Source organism: Ambystoma mexicanum, chromosome 11, assembly GCF_040938575.1.
Source record: "Ambystoma mexicanum isolate Mex_15411 chromosome 11, UKY_AmexF1_1, whole genome shotgun sequence".
NCBI lineage: Eukaryota > Metazoa > Chordata > Amphibia > Caudata > Ambystomatidae > Ambystoma > Ambystoma mexicanum.
In genome coordinates, this window is record NC_090934.1 from 930,708,045 (window position 1) to 930,725,949 (window position 17,905).

Consider the following 17,905-nt stretch of genomic DNA (forward strand, 5'->3'; position numbering starts at 1 on the left):
CAAAAGACTGTTCAGCATTAAAACACATGTGAACAGAGAAAGACAAGAACTGGCTAGCGTTTCCATGGTCATGAACAGAGAAAGACAAGAACTGGCTGTCGTTGTCATGGTTATGGATGCCATCATGACTGGCTGGTGGATTGAAGATGATAACTGAAGCACTAGTACTGTCACAGGTTTCCCCTCTTCTCACCTGTCTATGTTGCCTGGTGTCCTCTTTAGGTGGAGTCTTCTTTCGTATGGTTCGGGACTTAAATAAGCCCGCTCGGCCGTCCTCTGTTTCCAGATTACATTCAGCTTCGATGTCCAGGATCGCGTTAAACTCCGGGATTATTCAAGAAGGAGTAGGTGGGCAAGCGGAAGCGACGCAGGGATTCTGGGAAGTTTAGGAAAGAAGGAAGAAGTCGGGAGAACGGAATCCATGGGCCAGGGTGATAGCAAGTAGCACTAGAGGAGGTTCGGAGCACACGTCCGATCACAGCTAGTAGTAGCGTTGAGACGCACGGGGCTGCGGGGGTGTGGCTTCTTTATAGAGGACGCTGCGTAGAACGTGAAGACTGGCAAGCAGCGTTCTGATCTTGCTGCCATGTTGGTAGTATTATGGAGCGTAAGGCCCGACGTGTCAGGGACCAGGAGGCCCAGAAGGGGCGAGTTCGATGGTTCATGACAGCATGCCTCCTCCGGAAACTCGTTCCACTGGGTTTGCCCGGGTGTATGAGATGGAACCTTCTGAGTAACCTGGGGGTATTTAGATTTGAGATAGGTTCCCAAGTGCGTTCACTGGGGGGATATCCTTTCCATTCCACCAGGTACTGGAGTTTGCCACGTCTATATCTAGAATCGCAAATCCTGGAGACCTCATACTCCAGTTGGTCATTGATGAGTACTGGTTTGGGCCGAAGGTTAGTTCGAGAAGTCTGAACATATGGCTTCATTAAGGACGTGTGGAAGACTGGGTGGATTTTCTTCCAGGAGTCTGGAAGCTTGAGTCGGTAGGCCACTGGGTTGATGACTTCCTTTATAAGGAATGGCCCATAATATAGAGGAGCCAATTTATTTGGTCGCAAATGCCGTGGTAGCAGTTTTGAGGACAGCCAAACCTTATCCCCTATTGTGTAGGAGGGGCTTGGTCTTCGTTTGGAGTCCGCATACAGTTTGGTCTGGGTCCTGACCTTTTCTAATTGTTCTTTTGCTTCTCTTTGAACATCAATGAGCATTTCAATCCAGGAATCGACTGTTGGAACTGGTGTAGGATGAGGAAGGATAGAAGGTAGAACCGAAGGGTGGAATCCATGGCTACAGAAAAAAGGACTGGTCTTAATAGCAGAGTGGTCCGAATTATTATAGGCGAATTCAGCCACTGGTATTAAATGGGACCAATTGTCCTGGACTTTGGTATTGAAGCAACGGAGGTATTGTTCCAAGGCTTGGTTTACACGCTCTGTGGCTCCGTTGGTTTGGGGATGATATCCTGAGGAAAGAGCGCGTTGGATTCCTAGTATTTGGCAAAGATGTTTCCAGAACTGAGAAATGTATTGGGGCCCTCTGTCTGATATGATCTTGGAAGGAAGTCCATGCAGTCGGAATATGTGTTCCAGGAAAATTCCAGCAAGTTCTGACGAGGATGGCAGTTTAAACAGAGGTGTAAAATGGGCCACATGTGTGAACAAATCAATGGTGACCATGATGGTTGTGTATCCCCTGGAAGGTGGTAATTCCACAATGAAGTCTGTTGCTATGAATTCCCAAGGCCTTGTTGGAAGTGGAGGTTGCTGCAACAGACCCGCTGGTCTCTTGTTGTCATGTTTGTTTTGATTACAGACAGAGCATGCCTGGATATACATTTGTACATCAGCTTTCACTCCAGGCCACCAAAATTGCCTTTGTATTAATCGGAAGGTATTGGTAATACCACGATGCCCGGAGTAAAGAGTATCGTGACAGAGATTTATTATCCTTTGCTGTGGTTTTTGTGTTGGGATGACCAAGGCATCGTCTTTGAACAAGTATTCATTTTTGGTTTTCAGTTTGCACTGGTTCTTGTCCGAGATATCTTTCCAGAGTTCAGAGGATTGAGTCTGAATGCGGACTTCATCAAGGAGGTTGGTCGCCTGGGCTACAATTATTGTGTGGGGAAACATCTTGGGAAATGTTCGGTCATCAGGAGGTTCATAGTCAGGGCGCCGAGACAAGGCGTCAGCAATTACGTTTTGTGTTCCCGGAACATGGTGAATCTGGAACTGGTATTGGGCAAAGAAGAACGCCCAACGGGCCTGACGGCTGTTCCTGCATTCCAGGGCCTGTAACACTTGGAGATTCCGATGGTCCGTCCGGACCTTGACAGGATGTTTAGCGCCTAGAAGTAAATGACACCACTCGGTGAAGGCTTGACGGATGGCTAGAAGTTCCTTTTCTAAGACTGAGTAATGAGTTTCACTGGAGGTCAATGACCGTGAAAGATAGGCAATAGGATGTTCTAGCCCGTCATCGAGTTCCTGTTTCAGAACTGCTCCGATGGCATAGTTAGAGGCATCTGTTTCCACTAGGAATGGTCGATTTATATCAGGTTGAACCAGGATGGGGGCTTGTGTAAATTCTGTTTCAGGCGTTGGAAGGCCTTCTCCTGGGCTGGGGTCCAATGATAGGGAGTATCTTTCTTCAACAAGGAGATGATCGGTTGAACAATCTCGGAGAACGATGGTATAAAATTCCGATAGAAATTGGCCAAGCCCAGGAAAGATTGGATCTGTTTTACGGAGGTCGGAGTTGGCCAGGATAGTATGGCCTTAACCTTGGATTGATCCATGCCTATGCCATCTGGGCTAAGGACGAATCCTAGATAGTGAACAGTGGAAACATGAAAAAGGCATTTCTCAGGTTTTGCTAGAAACTTGTGTTCATGTAGCCGTTGTAACACCGATTTAACATGTTCTTCATGCTTGAGAGGATCCTTAGAGAATATCAAAATATCGTCCAAGTAGACGATGACGAAAAGAAATAGCATATCCAAAAACACCCGGTCCATAAAGCGTTGGAAGATTGCCGGAGCATTAGAGAGTCCAAAGGGCATGACCAAGTATTCGTAATGACCAAAGGGTGTTCTGAAGGCTGTCTTCCATTCGTCACCTTCTCTAATACGAATCAAGTGATAAGCAGCCCTGAGATCCAATTTGGTGAATATTACGGCTCCTCTTACGGCTTCCAGGATATCTGAAATCAAGGGTAATGGATAACGATCCTTAAGGGTGCACTGATTAAGACCTCGATAATCAAGACACGGTCTGAGTTCCTTGGTGTCTTTTTTAGGAACAAAAAATAATGAGGCTCCAGCCGGAGACTTGGATGGGCGTATGGTGCAATTTTTTAGGTTAGTATCTAGGTATTCACGAAGGGCCTTTTTCTCTGGTTCAGACAGGATAAACATCCTTCCAAAGGGAATCACGGCTGAAGGTTCGGTTTCAATAGCACAGTCCTCAGGCCTATGGGGTGGTAGGGCTTGGACAATAGCAGAAGAGAACACATCGGCGTATTCCTGGTAGGTTTTAGGAACCTGGATGATGTTGGAGATCATAAGAGGATCTTACTGAGTTGTCGAACGTTCTTCTGATGTTGTTGGTGAAGGATCCTGGAACAGACAATGGGACATGCACAATTCAGAACCTAGGAATAGGGAACCAGCTGTCCAATTGATGTATGGGTTGTGTTTTTGTAGCCAGGGCATTCCCAATACGATTGGGTAATGGGCAGATTTTATGATGTCAAACGTTATCCTTTCTCGGTGATGGTTTATAACAAGCTCAATTTCCTTAGTCTGAAGGGTTATGGGTCCAGAAGAAAAGGGTCTTCCATCAATTGCTTCTACAGGTTGCAGGACGTTCGGGGATTTGTAAGGAATATGATGTTTAAGGACCCATTCCTGACCTATGAATATTCCCATGGCCCCATAGTCCACTAGTGCCAGAATGGGGTAGGATTCCTTCTTGGATGACGATAGAAAAGCCTGTAAGACTACCAGGGAGTTTTGTCCAGGAGAGTTCAAGGATGGTATAGATGTGGAGCCTGCATCTCTCTCCCGAAACTGAGCTCCATCTAGGACCGGGAGCTGGCGTTTCCCGAACGCCGTGGAGGGACTAAGGGACATTCTCTGACTAAATGCTTGTCCGAGGCACAGTACATGCATAAGCCAGTATGGATCCTTCTCAGCCTTTCTTGGGGGGATATGTGTCCACGGAAGGCCCCTAGCTGCATGGGTTCGGGTTCATTTGTAAGAACAGGAGAATCTTTGGATTTTGAAGGGTTCACAAAAGGATTTTTTTGGATGGTTGACTTGGTCTTCCTTTTCTCTGCCCTTCTTTCCTGGATGCGGAAATCAATCTGTAGAGCAAGATCCATACGTGCCTGGTAAGAACTAGGGCGTGCTACCCTGGCTAATTCATCCTTAACATCTTCATTTAGCCCTCTTCAAAAGAGGGTGAAGCAAGCTTCAGAAGGCCAACCCGCTTCTTTAGCCAATTGCTTAAATCGAGTTACGTAGGTGAGCATGTCCTGAGAACCTTGCTGGAAATCAAGTAAACGCTCTCGAGCACTAAAGACCTGTTCTGTGCGGTCAATCATAGTCTTAAGTGCTTGAATTAATCCATCATAATCATCCAAAAGGAAATCTCCGGTGTTAACTAATGGTGTGGCCCAGGCTAAGGCATTCCCGGAGAGGTGAGAAATAATAAAGCCCACTTTAACCCTGGGGGTGGAAAAATAATAAGGTTTAATGGTAAAGTGAACCAAACAAGAATTCAGGAATCCTCAGAGGGTTTTTGCACTGCTGTCTTATTTGTCAACAATGCCGCCCAATAGCACGCTGTCCTTTGAGGCAGAGTCACGTGAAAGTACCAATTGTTTCAGCGCGGCGTTCTCCGCTTTCAAGTTCTGTACTTCGGTCGATAGTTCTTGCATGCCATGCATAAGATCCTGAATGGCCGCCTCCATGTCTGTATCGACTTTGGTCAGGTGGCGTCTCAATCTGTCACAGGTTTCCCCCCTTCTCACCTGTCTATGTTGCCTGGTGTCCTCTTTAGGTGGAGTCTTCTTTCGTATGGTTCGGGACTTAAATAAGCCCGCTCGGCCATCCTCGGCTTCCAGATTACGTTCAGCTTCGATGTCCAGGATCGCGGGAAACTCCGGGATTATTCAAGAAGGAGTAGGGGGGCAAGCGGAAGCGACGCAGGGATTCTGGGAAGTTTAGGAAAGAAGGAAGAAGTCGGGAGAAGGGAATCCAGGAGCCAGGGGATAGCAAGTAGCACTAGAGAAAGTTCGGAGCACACGTCCGATCACAGCTAGTAGTAGCGTTGAGACGCGCGGGGCCGCGGGGGTGTGACTTCTTTATAGAGGACGCTGCGTAGAACGTGAAGACTGGTGAGCAGCGTTCTGATCTTGCCGCCATGTTGGTAGTATTATGGGGCGTAAGGCACGACGTGTCAGGGACCAGGAGGCCCAGAAGGGGCGAGTTCGATGGTTCATGACAAGTACTGAGCGCAGCATCATTGTGCAAGATCAAGATCCATTGCATGATGTGAGAGAACAGCAGAAGAAGCGATCGGAATGCAAATAAAAGACATGGTGAAAGGAAGAGCTGGAATAAGGGAGAAGATAGCAGTGCGCGACATGGTTCCAGCAGTAATAAAGGTGGACACTCCCTGTGATCCGAGGAAGTACAAAGGGAAGTGAGTGTGGTGGAACGCAGAAGGAGAATACTCCTACATGTACTGGTCATCGACAATCATGTGAACAATTATGGACACTTCAGAGAATTGACAAAGATATGCCGTCCGGAAGAAGACGAATGTTGGTTGCTGGTGCGGTGGACAAGTCAACCAGAGGGGGGACTGAAGAGGAAAATCAAAATCAAACTCGTGCCCCCTCACCCCAGGCACATTAACAGAAAGAACAGCAGGAAGAATAATGAGCCCACTCATCATTTTGCACCAGGCCCCAGTGCGCCCATGGGTGACAAATATGCTGAAAGACACCCACTTCACCAACACTGCAACCTACATTAGCCTCAATGCAGCAATACCAGAATCTACAAAACACAACAATTCCTGTTTTAAGGCTTGCAGATGCTCATATGAATTAACCTAATCAAATGGCACAGTGTAAAGCCATGCTTCAGGAAAATTACAGCCAAATACACTTGTCTCACTGAACACCAGCCGCAGTGGGGATTCGTGCTGACTTCAGCAATGCGCCTCGCAAACCCAGGAGCAGCCCAAGGCCTTGCGGTAAGATGCAATTTTATTTCTTTGAATGACAGTGAACTCTGGCAGACAAGCATTTTTAATTCTTCACAAATACGAGTAAGTCAGAGCAGAACACCCAGGGCCCAGTGTTTTTTCTCTGGGAACGAAAGATATTTTCACAAGACCCACACATCATTTGAAACATAATTGTAACAAGAATGGCTCAGCTCTGGCCAATGAACGCTGAGGGCCCAGGGGCGAAAGGCCTGTTCAGCTAAAACTAATGGGAACAAATTCACAATGCAACAATTTTAGAATTAGGTAATGGGGGAGGAACAGCTAAGCCAACCCACTGACACCAAGGTCCAAATGCCCAATGATCAGGCTTCCTATAAGGGCACTTTAGGCTACCTACCACTTAGCAGCCCATCTCAGGATGAGATAGGTTTCTGGGAGCTGGTCCAATTTTGTGATGTCAGCCTGCAGTGTGTTACAAAGATGGCTTGCAAGCCAGCCTCGGGGGAGACAGTGCCTGGATTTTCGCTGTGCACAAAGCCCTCTGTGTTCTTTTTTTGCTGCCCACAAATGAACGCAGTTTGGAACATGTTGCTGCTTGCTTGTAACTCTGCTGCATTTCTTTGGGCAAAATGGGAGGTGATGGGGCCTCCCATAGCTGGGACCCCAGAAGCCCTGGTGGGGGTCCAACTTCTCCCCAACATAACACCAAGCCCAAAGATCGTTCCTGTTGGTCCTGTGGAAACTACAAAACCAGCAGCTGTTTCAAAGACTCAAGGAACGCAAACACTAACCGCTATAGACTTGACGGCACCTAACTTGACCTCTGAAAAAGATTCAAGGGAAGACGATGAACAGCGACCCATTGGCAAAAGCAATCCAATCAGTGGAAGAACACCTCAAATTCGGAATGACACTCAGGATTTGGCGTGAAAACTCATTGCACAGCCTCCTGAAGCACCAACACCTAAAGCCATGGAACAACAGCCATCTGTCAAAAGTAAAACAAAGACTAAATTCCTTACAAACCCAATGATCCAGGAGGGATGGCTGCTAGAACCCATCTTTCAAACATTGGGTTTCCCTAAGTGGCCTCCACTGACCACTCCTCTCCTTATGGTGCCAGAAAGACAGGGCCCTGCCAACATAGTCCACTTCAACAGCAACGATCAACAAAAACTGCAGCCTGCCGGCATTTTGTCTTCCCCAAAAGCAACTGAAGACTTCCTAGTGAATAAGATGATGATGAACATAACTCAGCACCTAAATGACACAATCCACCTTCAAGACAGCGTCTTGAAAGGAGACAAAAAGAAGCAAGAAAATCTTACTTTCCAAGTCCACTCAAGAAAGGAAATAGTGGAACCAGAAATGGAAGGCACTTTTTATACAGTGGAAGAAAGACGACAACATCTACATCAGACAAAACGGACTACGACCTCAAAACCAAAAGCGTGCCTGCCTAGTCCAAGTAAATCGAAACCAAACTCAAAGAAGGAAAATTAAGCAAGGTCCTCACTCATTAAGCGAACCCACACCTCAACTTCGTAAAGTCCTTTCTCGGTGAAAGATCGTCACCTATCTTCATCAATAGTAACAAGATGAGTTTGTGCACGAGGGAGAGACAAGGAGGAATCTAGCTCTCATTATAGATCAAAAACCGATATCTATTACAAGAAGCATAGACCTACGGAAAAAACAACATGGATACTAAAATTAGAAAAGATTCCAGGCAATCGTGAGGAAGTGACACTAAACAGAAGAGCGGTGTTAACGCTATTCCACTACATCTCAGATCTACACATAATAAATGGACCCAAGCCATTACCATCAGAAGGCGATTTCTCACCTCTATATATCCTCATCAACTGTAAGGAAACTACTAAAAAACGCAACAAAAGGATATTTTAAGGACTTCAAGATGGCCGCCGATGCAGGGAGACGTGTGTGAGTCTCCCTCCTGCCGGGCCGAAATAAAGCACTTCAAAAATGCACCGACCCGTAAGTTCCTGACTTGTTCCACGGCACTCGTATGCCCCCCTGACCACCCGGCACCCCAGGATACAAGCTGGCGCCCTGGAGAAGCAGTCTAATGCAGTGCTGATGGAGAGGAGCAACCCTCCCCCACCAGAGCAGCAACTCACCTGAACGCGTTTCGGCCGGGAGAGGAGGGAGGCCCCGGCTGGGTCCGCGGGACCAGGGGATGCGGCCCACCAGGACATTGAAGCATAGGGCACACCATTGGGACAGCGGAAGGAGGGGAAAACCCTCGCAAGACCGGCCGACGGCGGGTGGGCAGACGAAGCAGCACTTCTGCACCGGGAGATCCCCTACCCCTCCCCCACTGGCTGATGCGCGGATTGTACCGCGGTAAGAAGAGAAGCCGCGGGCACAGGGAACCCATCCGGGGACACCCAGTGATGCGGTAACCAAGGAGAAGAACCTCGGCCGATCCCGAGCGGGGGTGTGGAGGACTCTGTCCGCGCTCCGACGCTGTGACAGCCAGAGAATGAGGCGGCAAGCAACAGGTGAAAGGGGCTGATCGCGGCCCCGGAGCAGGAAAGAGCACAAGGATAGCAACCATTGGCTCACGAGGAGCTGCAGGTGAGAGGCCCCTTTCTGGCTCCCCCTTCCACCCTTCCCACTGCAAAGAGGACACATTTGGCCAGGCAGGCCCACAACCAGCTGGGGGTGGACACCCCATTTCACTCTGCATATGGAACCTTATAGCGGGGGAAGGGCAGTGAAAGCAGGAGTGGTGGAACCTGTCTAAACTCTCTCCCACTGTCAGCAAAGAGGCACATAAAACGGCAATCCATAAGAGGTGGGAAGGAACCTGGCCCATTAAAGGACTATTACAGCGAACCCACAAAAAAAAGTAATTTCAAGCAGGCACCCCCCTCCAAGTTAGAAAGTGTGTCGCAGAGGCAACGTCACAAAGGCAAAGGGTAAAAGGGGCGCTGCCCAATCGAACCCACAAGCGGCCAAACAAGATTCAAACATTCTACAAATGTGGGCTTCAGACACCCCGGTGACCTCAAGGGGAAGGACACAGGAAGACCCCACAGCAGACGGCATCCCTCCTAAACCAGGCAATCAACCCCCGTCAAAGGAAGACATGCACGCCTGGTTAGTTGAACTGCAGGGCAAGTTCATGTCAACGGTACAAGACCAATTTGCCTCACTGAGAAAGGACATGAAGCAAGCAGTCCACGGGATAAAAATTGATGTAGCCAAATAAGAAGAGAGGACAGATACCTTGGAAAAGATCGTACAAAATGTGGAAGATGAAGCACTACAGACAAGCGAAACACAAGAACAATTAGTGCGATTAACCCACAACTTGGAAATCCAATGCGAAGACCTGGAAAACAGGTCCCGCAGATCAAACATCTGCATTAAAAATATGCCCGAGACAGTGCTGGAGAGAGACCTCAAGAATGCGGTACAAGAGGTGTTTAGAGACATCATTGAGGCACAAGATGTGGACGTCATAGGAATAGACCGAGTACATAGAGTGGGTCCGAAACGCACAGGTGCCCCCGGGGAAAGACCCAAGGACGTCCTAGTAGCTCTATCCTTATACCCACAGAAAGAAAACATACTAAGGAGAGCGAGGCAGCTGGACCAAATAAGGATGAATGGGGTGAACATCCAGTTGTACCAGGACCTGGCAGCAGTGACACTTCTAAAAAGGAGAGAAATGGCCCCACTGATCAGGGAACTGGTCACAAAAGAAATAAGGTACAAGTGGACTTTTCCATTCGGCTTGCTATTCGAGTGGGAGGGAAAGCAAAGGAGGGTGACAAACTGCGAAGAGGGACTCCATATAATGGACATTCATCCAGAGGAATCAGAAGGCAGGAATACGAAGGCAAGGGGGGAAATGCCAAAAAAACCAAGAGGGTGGGTGGAGGTTCAGCAGAGAAAAAGACGAAATGAAAAGGGGGGCACCAAGCTGGCAACAGTGGAATAGGGCACGCATCAAAGCAAGGCGGCAACAAGGAACAGCCACCAGCCACTGAATCTGGAGAAGCTCTGATAGAACTCATGGTACGGGACCGGAGTTAACTCCTTCCTCGGCCTGGCCAGGGATATGGAACATACACACAGTAAGGTCCGAGGAAGATGCAGGGTTTGGGACTCCCTGCAATGCTCGACCTGAGTACACAGAGGGCAAGGAGTGAAAGGCGCAACGCCATAGCTACCATAGGGACCTGGGCCCTCCTCGGGATCAAAGTTGGGTTACCTTTAAAATGTTGGGGGGGAGTTAGGGAGTTCGGGGGGAGGGTGGGTATCACCGGAAGACAGAAGGGACCTCAGCATCCGGGCACATAAGGCAGCCAATTTGGGACGGCAACATGGGTAAAACCGGAATACTAACACGAAATGTAAGGGGCCTGAACTCTCCCGTGAAGAGGACAAAAATAGAGAATATGATAAGGAGGGAGAAAGCGGACATTTTGCTGCTTCAGGCAACACACATTAAAGCACAGCATAAGGGGAGGATATGTTTTAGAGAATACAAGGTAATGGTACAATCTAACGCGGAGGGGAAAAGAGCGGGGGTAATGATTGCAATAAAGGGGGATTGGACGCAGTTATCTTAGCAAGCAGACCGACCAGGACGGGAGATATGCATTCACCAATATCAAGCTGGACAGCTATATGCTGACACTGGCATCAATATATGCACCGAACACGGGCCAAGATGGATTCCTGCAGGATACAATGGGGAGATTTGAGGGGTTTGCGAAGGGAGAGATAATAATGGGGGGTGATCTGAACATGGCACCCACAGTTAGACAGGAGTGCGGGGGGCCGCCAAAATCAGGGCGCTCCTTCCAGCCATCTCAAACATAGAATGGATAATATGGCGCTCTGTGACGTATGGAGGGAGCTGAATGTTCAAAACAACGGCTTCACATACTACTCGCACGTACATAATACGATGTCGAGAATCGACTACTTCTGGGTGTCGGTAGGGCTATTAGGCAAGGTCCAGTGGGTAGAACTAGGTCCTATTTCACTGTCAGATCATGCCCCGCTGTGGTTAGATATACTGACCCCAGGGAGAGGAGGAGGGGCTCTGGCGATGGAAGCTTCCGCAGGACCTTCTTATGGACCCGGTCGCGGGAGAGGCATTAAAGGACAAAATAGTTGAATACTTTGAGCATAACGATATGGGGGACGTCCCAATGGGAACAGTATGGGAGGCGTTTAAGGCAGTACTCAGGGGACATATGATGGCCTTAAAGGTTTCCAAGGACAAACAGAGGTATGCTTGAGAAAAAACTGACAGACATCCGAGAGGAACTATTGACACACCCCACCAGAAAACTCAAGAAAGTGCTCAGACACACGCAGGGACAACTAGAACTCCACCGTAACAAAAACGCAGAGAAATCCCTCCTATACCTAAGGCAAAAAAATTACATAAAAGCCAACAAAGCGGACAGATATCTATCAAGGCAGCTATCTGCAAAGCAAAAATCTATGACCATCCTAAACATCAAAAACACACAGGGAGAGACCCTTACACGCTCCAAGGACATTGGGGAGGCATTCAAAGCATTTTACCAAAAACTATACGCAACAGAACACCCAAACGAGGATGAGCAAGAGGGTTTTTTACAGTCCCTCCCCATACCAAAAATATCTGAAGAAGCCAAACTCGCACTGGATACCCAGATCACGGAGGAAGAAGTGAAAAAAGCAATAGCAGACTTACCAAATAACAAGGCGCTTGGTCCAGACGGTTGAACGGCCCCCTTCTATAAAAATATGCGGACATCCTCACCCCAATTTTAACGAGACTGCTTAACACTTTCAAGGAAAGCAGAAATGTAACCCCATCCATGAATGAAGCGAAGGTCCTGGTGTTCCACAAATCTGGTAAGGACCCCTCCCTCCCGGCTCATATAGACCCATAGCACTGATAAACCTGGACTCCAAGATTTACACGAAAATTCTGGCTGCTAGACTTTCCCCATTACTCCCCACATTAATAAACCCTGATCAATCAGGCTTTATCCCGGGCAGACAAACTCACGACAACCTTAGAAGGGTAATTCATCTAATAGAAAAAATAGCATTACACACACACCAGCAATTCTTCTGTCGATTGATGCCGAAAAGGCTTTTGACCGGGTGGAATGGTCTATTCTCTTTAAAACCCTGGAACACATGGGATTTGGGAACCACTTAATAAACATGGTCAAGGCCAATTACAACTCCCCCTCGATAAGAATAGCGGTAAATGGGGAAGTCACAGAAAGGGTACCGATCACCAGGGGAACTAAACAAGGCTGCCCGCTATCCTCCCACCTTTATGCTATTTTTCTGGAACCACTACTAATCAAAATAAGGGAAGCTATTCACATCAAGGGGTTAGAAATGGCAGGCAGACAGCACAAGGCAATTGCCTATGCAGACAATATGCTACTGGCACTAGAGGACCCGGGGAAGACACTGCCATATGCACTGCAGGTGCTGGAGGCATTTGGGAAAATATCTGGCTTAAAAATAAATAGGAATAAGTCGGAAATCCTGCACTTAGAAGTGGACAGAGGGGCTCTGGAGAGGGAGGCGGGTCTGTTAGGCCTGAAAATAGCGGAAGTAGGAATCAAATATCTGGGGATTATAATCACACACAGGGTGAACTCTCTATAAAAATGGAACTACCCCCACTACTCGCAAGAGTGAAAAAAGACCTAGAAAGATGTTGCCCGCTAATGATTTCATGGTGGGGAAGAATCCAATCAGTGAAAATTAACTCTCTCCCCAAATTGTTGTACTACTTCCACGCTCTCCCGATATTAATCCCTAACACGTTCTTCAAGGCACTATATAAATCCGTTTTGTCATTTATCTGGAACAGGAAGCCCCCGAGGGTCGCCAGAACTGTCCTCACGACTCATACCAGAGTGGGGGGACTCTCACTTCCCCACTTCAAAAATCACTACCAAGCAGCGCAACTGTGGGTGCTGAAAGAATGGTTGGGGGACAACCAACTGACAATCTGGGTAACCCAAGACAGGGCGGTAGCCAGAACCCCACTAGAGGATGTGCTATGGAAACTTAAGCAACACAGAAACCCAAATCTCCGCATTAGTGAGATCATGAAAACCACACTGAACGCCTGGGATGAACAAACTAGAAAGGGCAAAATGACTACGGTACAGCCCCATTCACGCCAATTTGTAGCAATCCCCAATTCCCACCCGGTCAAGAGCAGGGTGCCTTCGAGAAATGGGAAGACGCAGGATGTAGGAAAATAGGGGAATTGTTTCATGACAACTAAGTGAGAACATTCACAGAATGCAAAACGTTGTGGAACCTCACCACAGATGATAGGTACAAATACGAACAACTCAGGTACTGGATAGCAAAGCCGGAAATTGCAAGGGCGGCCACCAGGGAACTGACCACCTTCGAAAAATTCCTCCTAACTAACTCCGGTGACAAGAAACTAGTCTCCTCACTCTACAATTTTATCAATGCACAAGACGAGAAAATAAATTGGGCCTACATGAAACGATGGGAAAGAACATTAGAGGAAGACATTCCAAGACACCAGTGACAGGCGATTTGGGCGGATATCCCTAAATTAACACGAGCAGTGCAGACTAGGGAAATGTGGATAAAAATAGTCACTCAATGGCACTACACACCAGAAGGCTCAACACCATGTATCCGCATTCTTCAGACCGCTGCTGGAGGGGCTGCCCAGAAGCCGGCACCTGGAGGCATATTTGGTGGGACTGTCAGGGGGTCAAAGGATTCTGGAAAGAAATGATATCGGAAATGAAAAAGAAGTTCCCTGAGGCGGACCAGCTGGGAGAGAAAGTGTGGTTGTGTGGTTGGAAAGAGCAACAGGCCAAGAGATACAGTAAAGCACAATGGTGCAGTTTCATGGGCCTGGTGATCGCGGCCTGGGCAACAATTGCACAGAACTGGAAGAAGCGCGATCCACCACTAATTTTCACATGGTTACAGAAGCTCTGGTCACAAATGGCCATGGAAAAGATAACCCACCAACTGCAGGGCTCGAGCAGATCTTTCATGAAGGAATGGGGGGGGGGGTTTGGAATACCTGCAATCGGACTATATGGAACAATGGTGCCCGCACAACATTAAACTTACAGACATATTTTCCTCATAACCAGTCCCGAGAACCAAAAGAACATGAGCCACTCTTCTGGAGAGGGGGTGGGTGGGTAGGGGGGGGCTGAAGTTATGAAACTGCATAATGTTTATATTGTAAATCAATAAAAATAAGTTTAAAAAAAAGGATATTTTAAAAATGGTATATGACTTAACCGAATCCATAAGGAGAGTGTCCCCAGTGCACACAAGTCAATGCCAAAGAAACATAATAACTATGATAACTCACGACAATTGGACAAACGAAACCACCCAAAGCTGGGTGAATCTTCAAGCTATAGCAAGAGACCTCCATTCAGCAGCGTCAGAAAGCAGAGGTTGCAAGACAAAGACAATCAGAACCCAAGTCCTCGAGCACCAAAAGACCCAGGCAATAAACATTGATTTCCCCAACGTCCTTCAAAACTCCTACTCAAAAGTGTCTGTGGTAAGTCCTAACGAAAAAACACTGTTCCTAATGAAAAAACACACGATGCAAAGCAGCAAGAAAATGACAAGAACTATACAAACAGTAGCTGACTGTCAACCCTCGACTCAAATCAAGACCCTCTCGCCCCAGGGTCTGTGGTCCTGACTTCCTAAAGCCTTGATGGCTCATCGAAAAAAATAGCCACTCACGATTCCTGAGCAGAGCCCAAAAGACACCCTTCCAAAACATCATTCAAAGAAACCAAATTAAGCTGTGCCCATGGAATACGAGAGGACATCTCCATCTTACGGCTTCTGGTGACATGAAGTTGGGCGACTACGATATCATATGCCTTCAGGAGACCTCGCTGATGCAAACTCTGACTCTGGATGGCTATGAAATCGCCCTAGCGCTGGCGAAAAAAGGTCCGTTTGGACGTCCAACCTCAGGATTGATGACGGCTTGCCGTAATGGAAGCGGTATCTCATTGACCACCACACTGAAAGTAAACCAGTCAGTGTTAATCGTGAAATTAAATTGGTCTACCAGGGAAGTCAGTCAAACAAACCATGCCTCAACACCAGTCATCATGAATACATACTGAAATCCGGCAACGATGGAACCAGACAAATATCTAAACATGATTGAGACTGAAATCGATGACGCACTAGCAACTCACCTGGACGACCATTTATTAGTCTCCAGCCACTTTAACGCCTTCAAGCCTATAGTGGGGAAAGCCACACAGGGCGAAGAACAAACCACCAGCCTCAGTCCTGCGTGGTCGCTATTAGGCAAGATTTGTTAATTGTGGGTAATTTTCTTTCCATGTGGCAACCCCTAAACTTTTTGCTGTTGTTTTCACCCTGATCTAGACTTTGCCAGAGAAGCGCAGCCTTCCGCCGCACTCCTCTGGGCTTTCGCTCCATTCTTACGGGGAAACGGACATGCCCTTAAGACAGTCAGTACCGGGAAACGTTGTTTTCCGTAGTTCTTTTATCATGTTGCAGCTTTCGCGCAACATGACACAAGAGGGCACTGTAAGCTAAGTTACTGCTCTCTTGGGTCTCTAGTCACTCTACAGGCCCTAGACACTCTCTTTGGATTGATAACGAACGTTGCAAGTGAATCATGGACGGGACTGGTGGCAGCGATCGTTTCTTTGTGTTTTGAGCTCTTTTTGGCTGTTTAAGCGCGTTTCTCGCGCTTAGCCCAAAATGGTGGCCTGGCTCCCAAAATGGCCAGACCACGAGGCTCTTTGTCCTGCCCGCTGACCGTCTTGCCCCCTTCACCTTCCCCAGGTCGAGCCAACCCGGGGCCTTCCTTATTTGGGCATGTATTTTCCTGTGAAACACAGATGCTTTCGCTGGCTTCTACAGGCCTTGTGTGTGCCTCCAGGATGTGGGCTGGGATGTCTGGTCCCAATACACATCCTGGGTGCCAGAGAGTCTAGTGTGTCTTGAATGCCTGGGACCACTGTGGTCCGTGATAGGTCCATGTATGGTGTGAGTGTATCTCCCCTTGGGTCCCCTCCGTTTTGGCGCGAAGGGAACTCTGGATAAGAGGAGGCTGGAAACACCACTACCATGTCTATATCCTGAGTTCTCACGAACGACGGATCCAGGAGCCAAGTATCCTGCAACTAAGAGGCTGAACCGAGGAATCGCTGGTGACCCGCTGAAGGACTGCTCCTCTGCACTGCTGTCGCTCGGTGAAACCATTCTGCCGCTGATCGAACGAGAAGGCCTGTACTGGTACTTCGACCCTTTGGAATAGTGGGAACAACTATTCTCGGCATCTTCATCATCTCCTGCACATAAGCCTTCGGAAGCGTCTCTGGGCCATCCAGTGGACTGACCAGCTTACCCAGGAGTCTTGCTCTGTGACCGCCGTCAGGTTGCTGCTGTATTCCGAGTCCTTGACACTCTCACACAATTAGTACACTTGGCATTCCCAGGTCTGAAGTGAGAAGTGTACATTGGGCTGAAATACACACCGCCGCTTCGTTGCCCTGCTGTGGTAACAATCTGTGTGGGTTCACCGGGTTTTGGACATCCTCAACTCTAACTTCTGCTGCCACGGAATCTACACAACGCCGAGACGTCCCCTGCTCGTATCTGAACCTGCCAGCACTGAAACTGACGCGGAGAAGCCTGGGTCTGCCTGCATCGGGGACCGGTGAGTAGCAACGCTAGGAACTGGTCGCCCTCCTGCAGTAGCCCGTAGCTTTTCCTCGCTGTGTTAAACAGCACACCTTTTTCGCACTCGCGCTCTGCTTCTGCCCGCAAGTGGAGGCCGCGCTTGAGTAGCGGAGATCTGTTCGCCCTCCTTTGTTCACCACTCTGAACTGCCTGACTTCCTTGAAGAGACTCCCCTTGGCCCATTGGCACCAGCGTGTGCAGGTACTTTTGAGCACAAGGCTCCACTCTTCATAGGGCTCGGACTTCCTTCTAGTTTGGTGGCCTCTGAAGGCGAACTGGGTCTAATCTAAACGATTACTTGCACTGCCTGTTTTCCTCCCCATCTAGGTGGTCTGCATATTTCGTGCTTCTAACTCTTTAGACCCGTCGGTAATTGTATATATATTGTATTTGATGGTGATGTGTTGGTTTACTTGAGTTTTAGCGTGATTCTTTGCTCTGGTCAATATTACAAAGGCCTTGTAATAAATGTGTCTATCTTTTTAATATAACACCTGCTTGGAGTAATTTGTAAGCGTCCTTGCTTTGTGTGCTCATTGCGGGCTTTCAGTCACCCTCACCCCTCTTGAGACCTAGTCTTGACCGCCGCGATCGCTACATTGATTGGTCTGGCTTGTCCAGAGGTTACCCTGTTCCAAGAAACTAGGCTGGCCTTCTGAACCTCTGCCCCTCCAGGACAGAGTTCAGAAATCCATCTTAACAAATTGGTGTACAGCGGTGGGATACGACTGAAGGTATCCAGTGTTGAGCACGAGCGAAGGCATTTCAAGTTATTCCTACCAGGACACCCAGTGAATTGTTGTAGTATAACTTTTAAAAGGCCATAGTCCTATCTAACAGTATGGAAACAAATACCTTGTTAACTTTAAATGCTTTTAAAT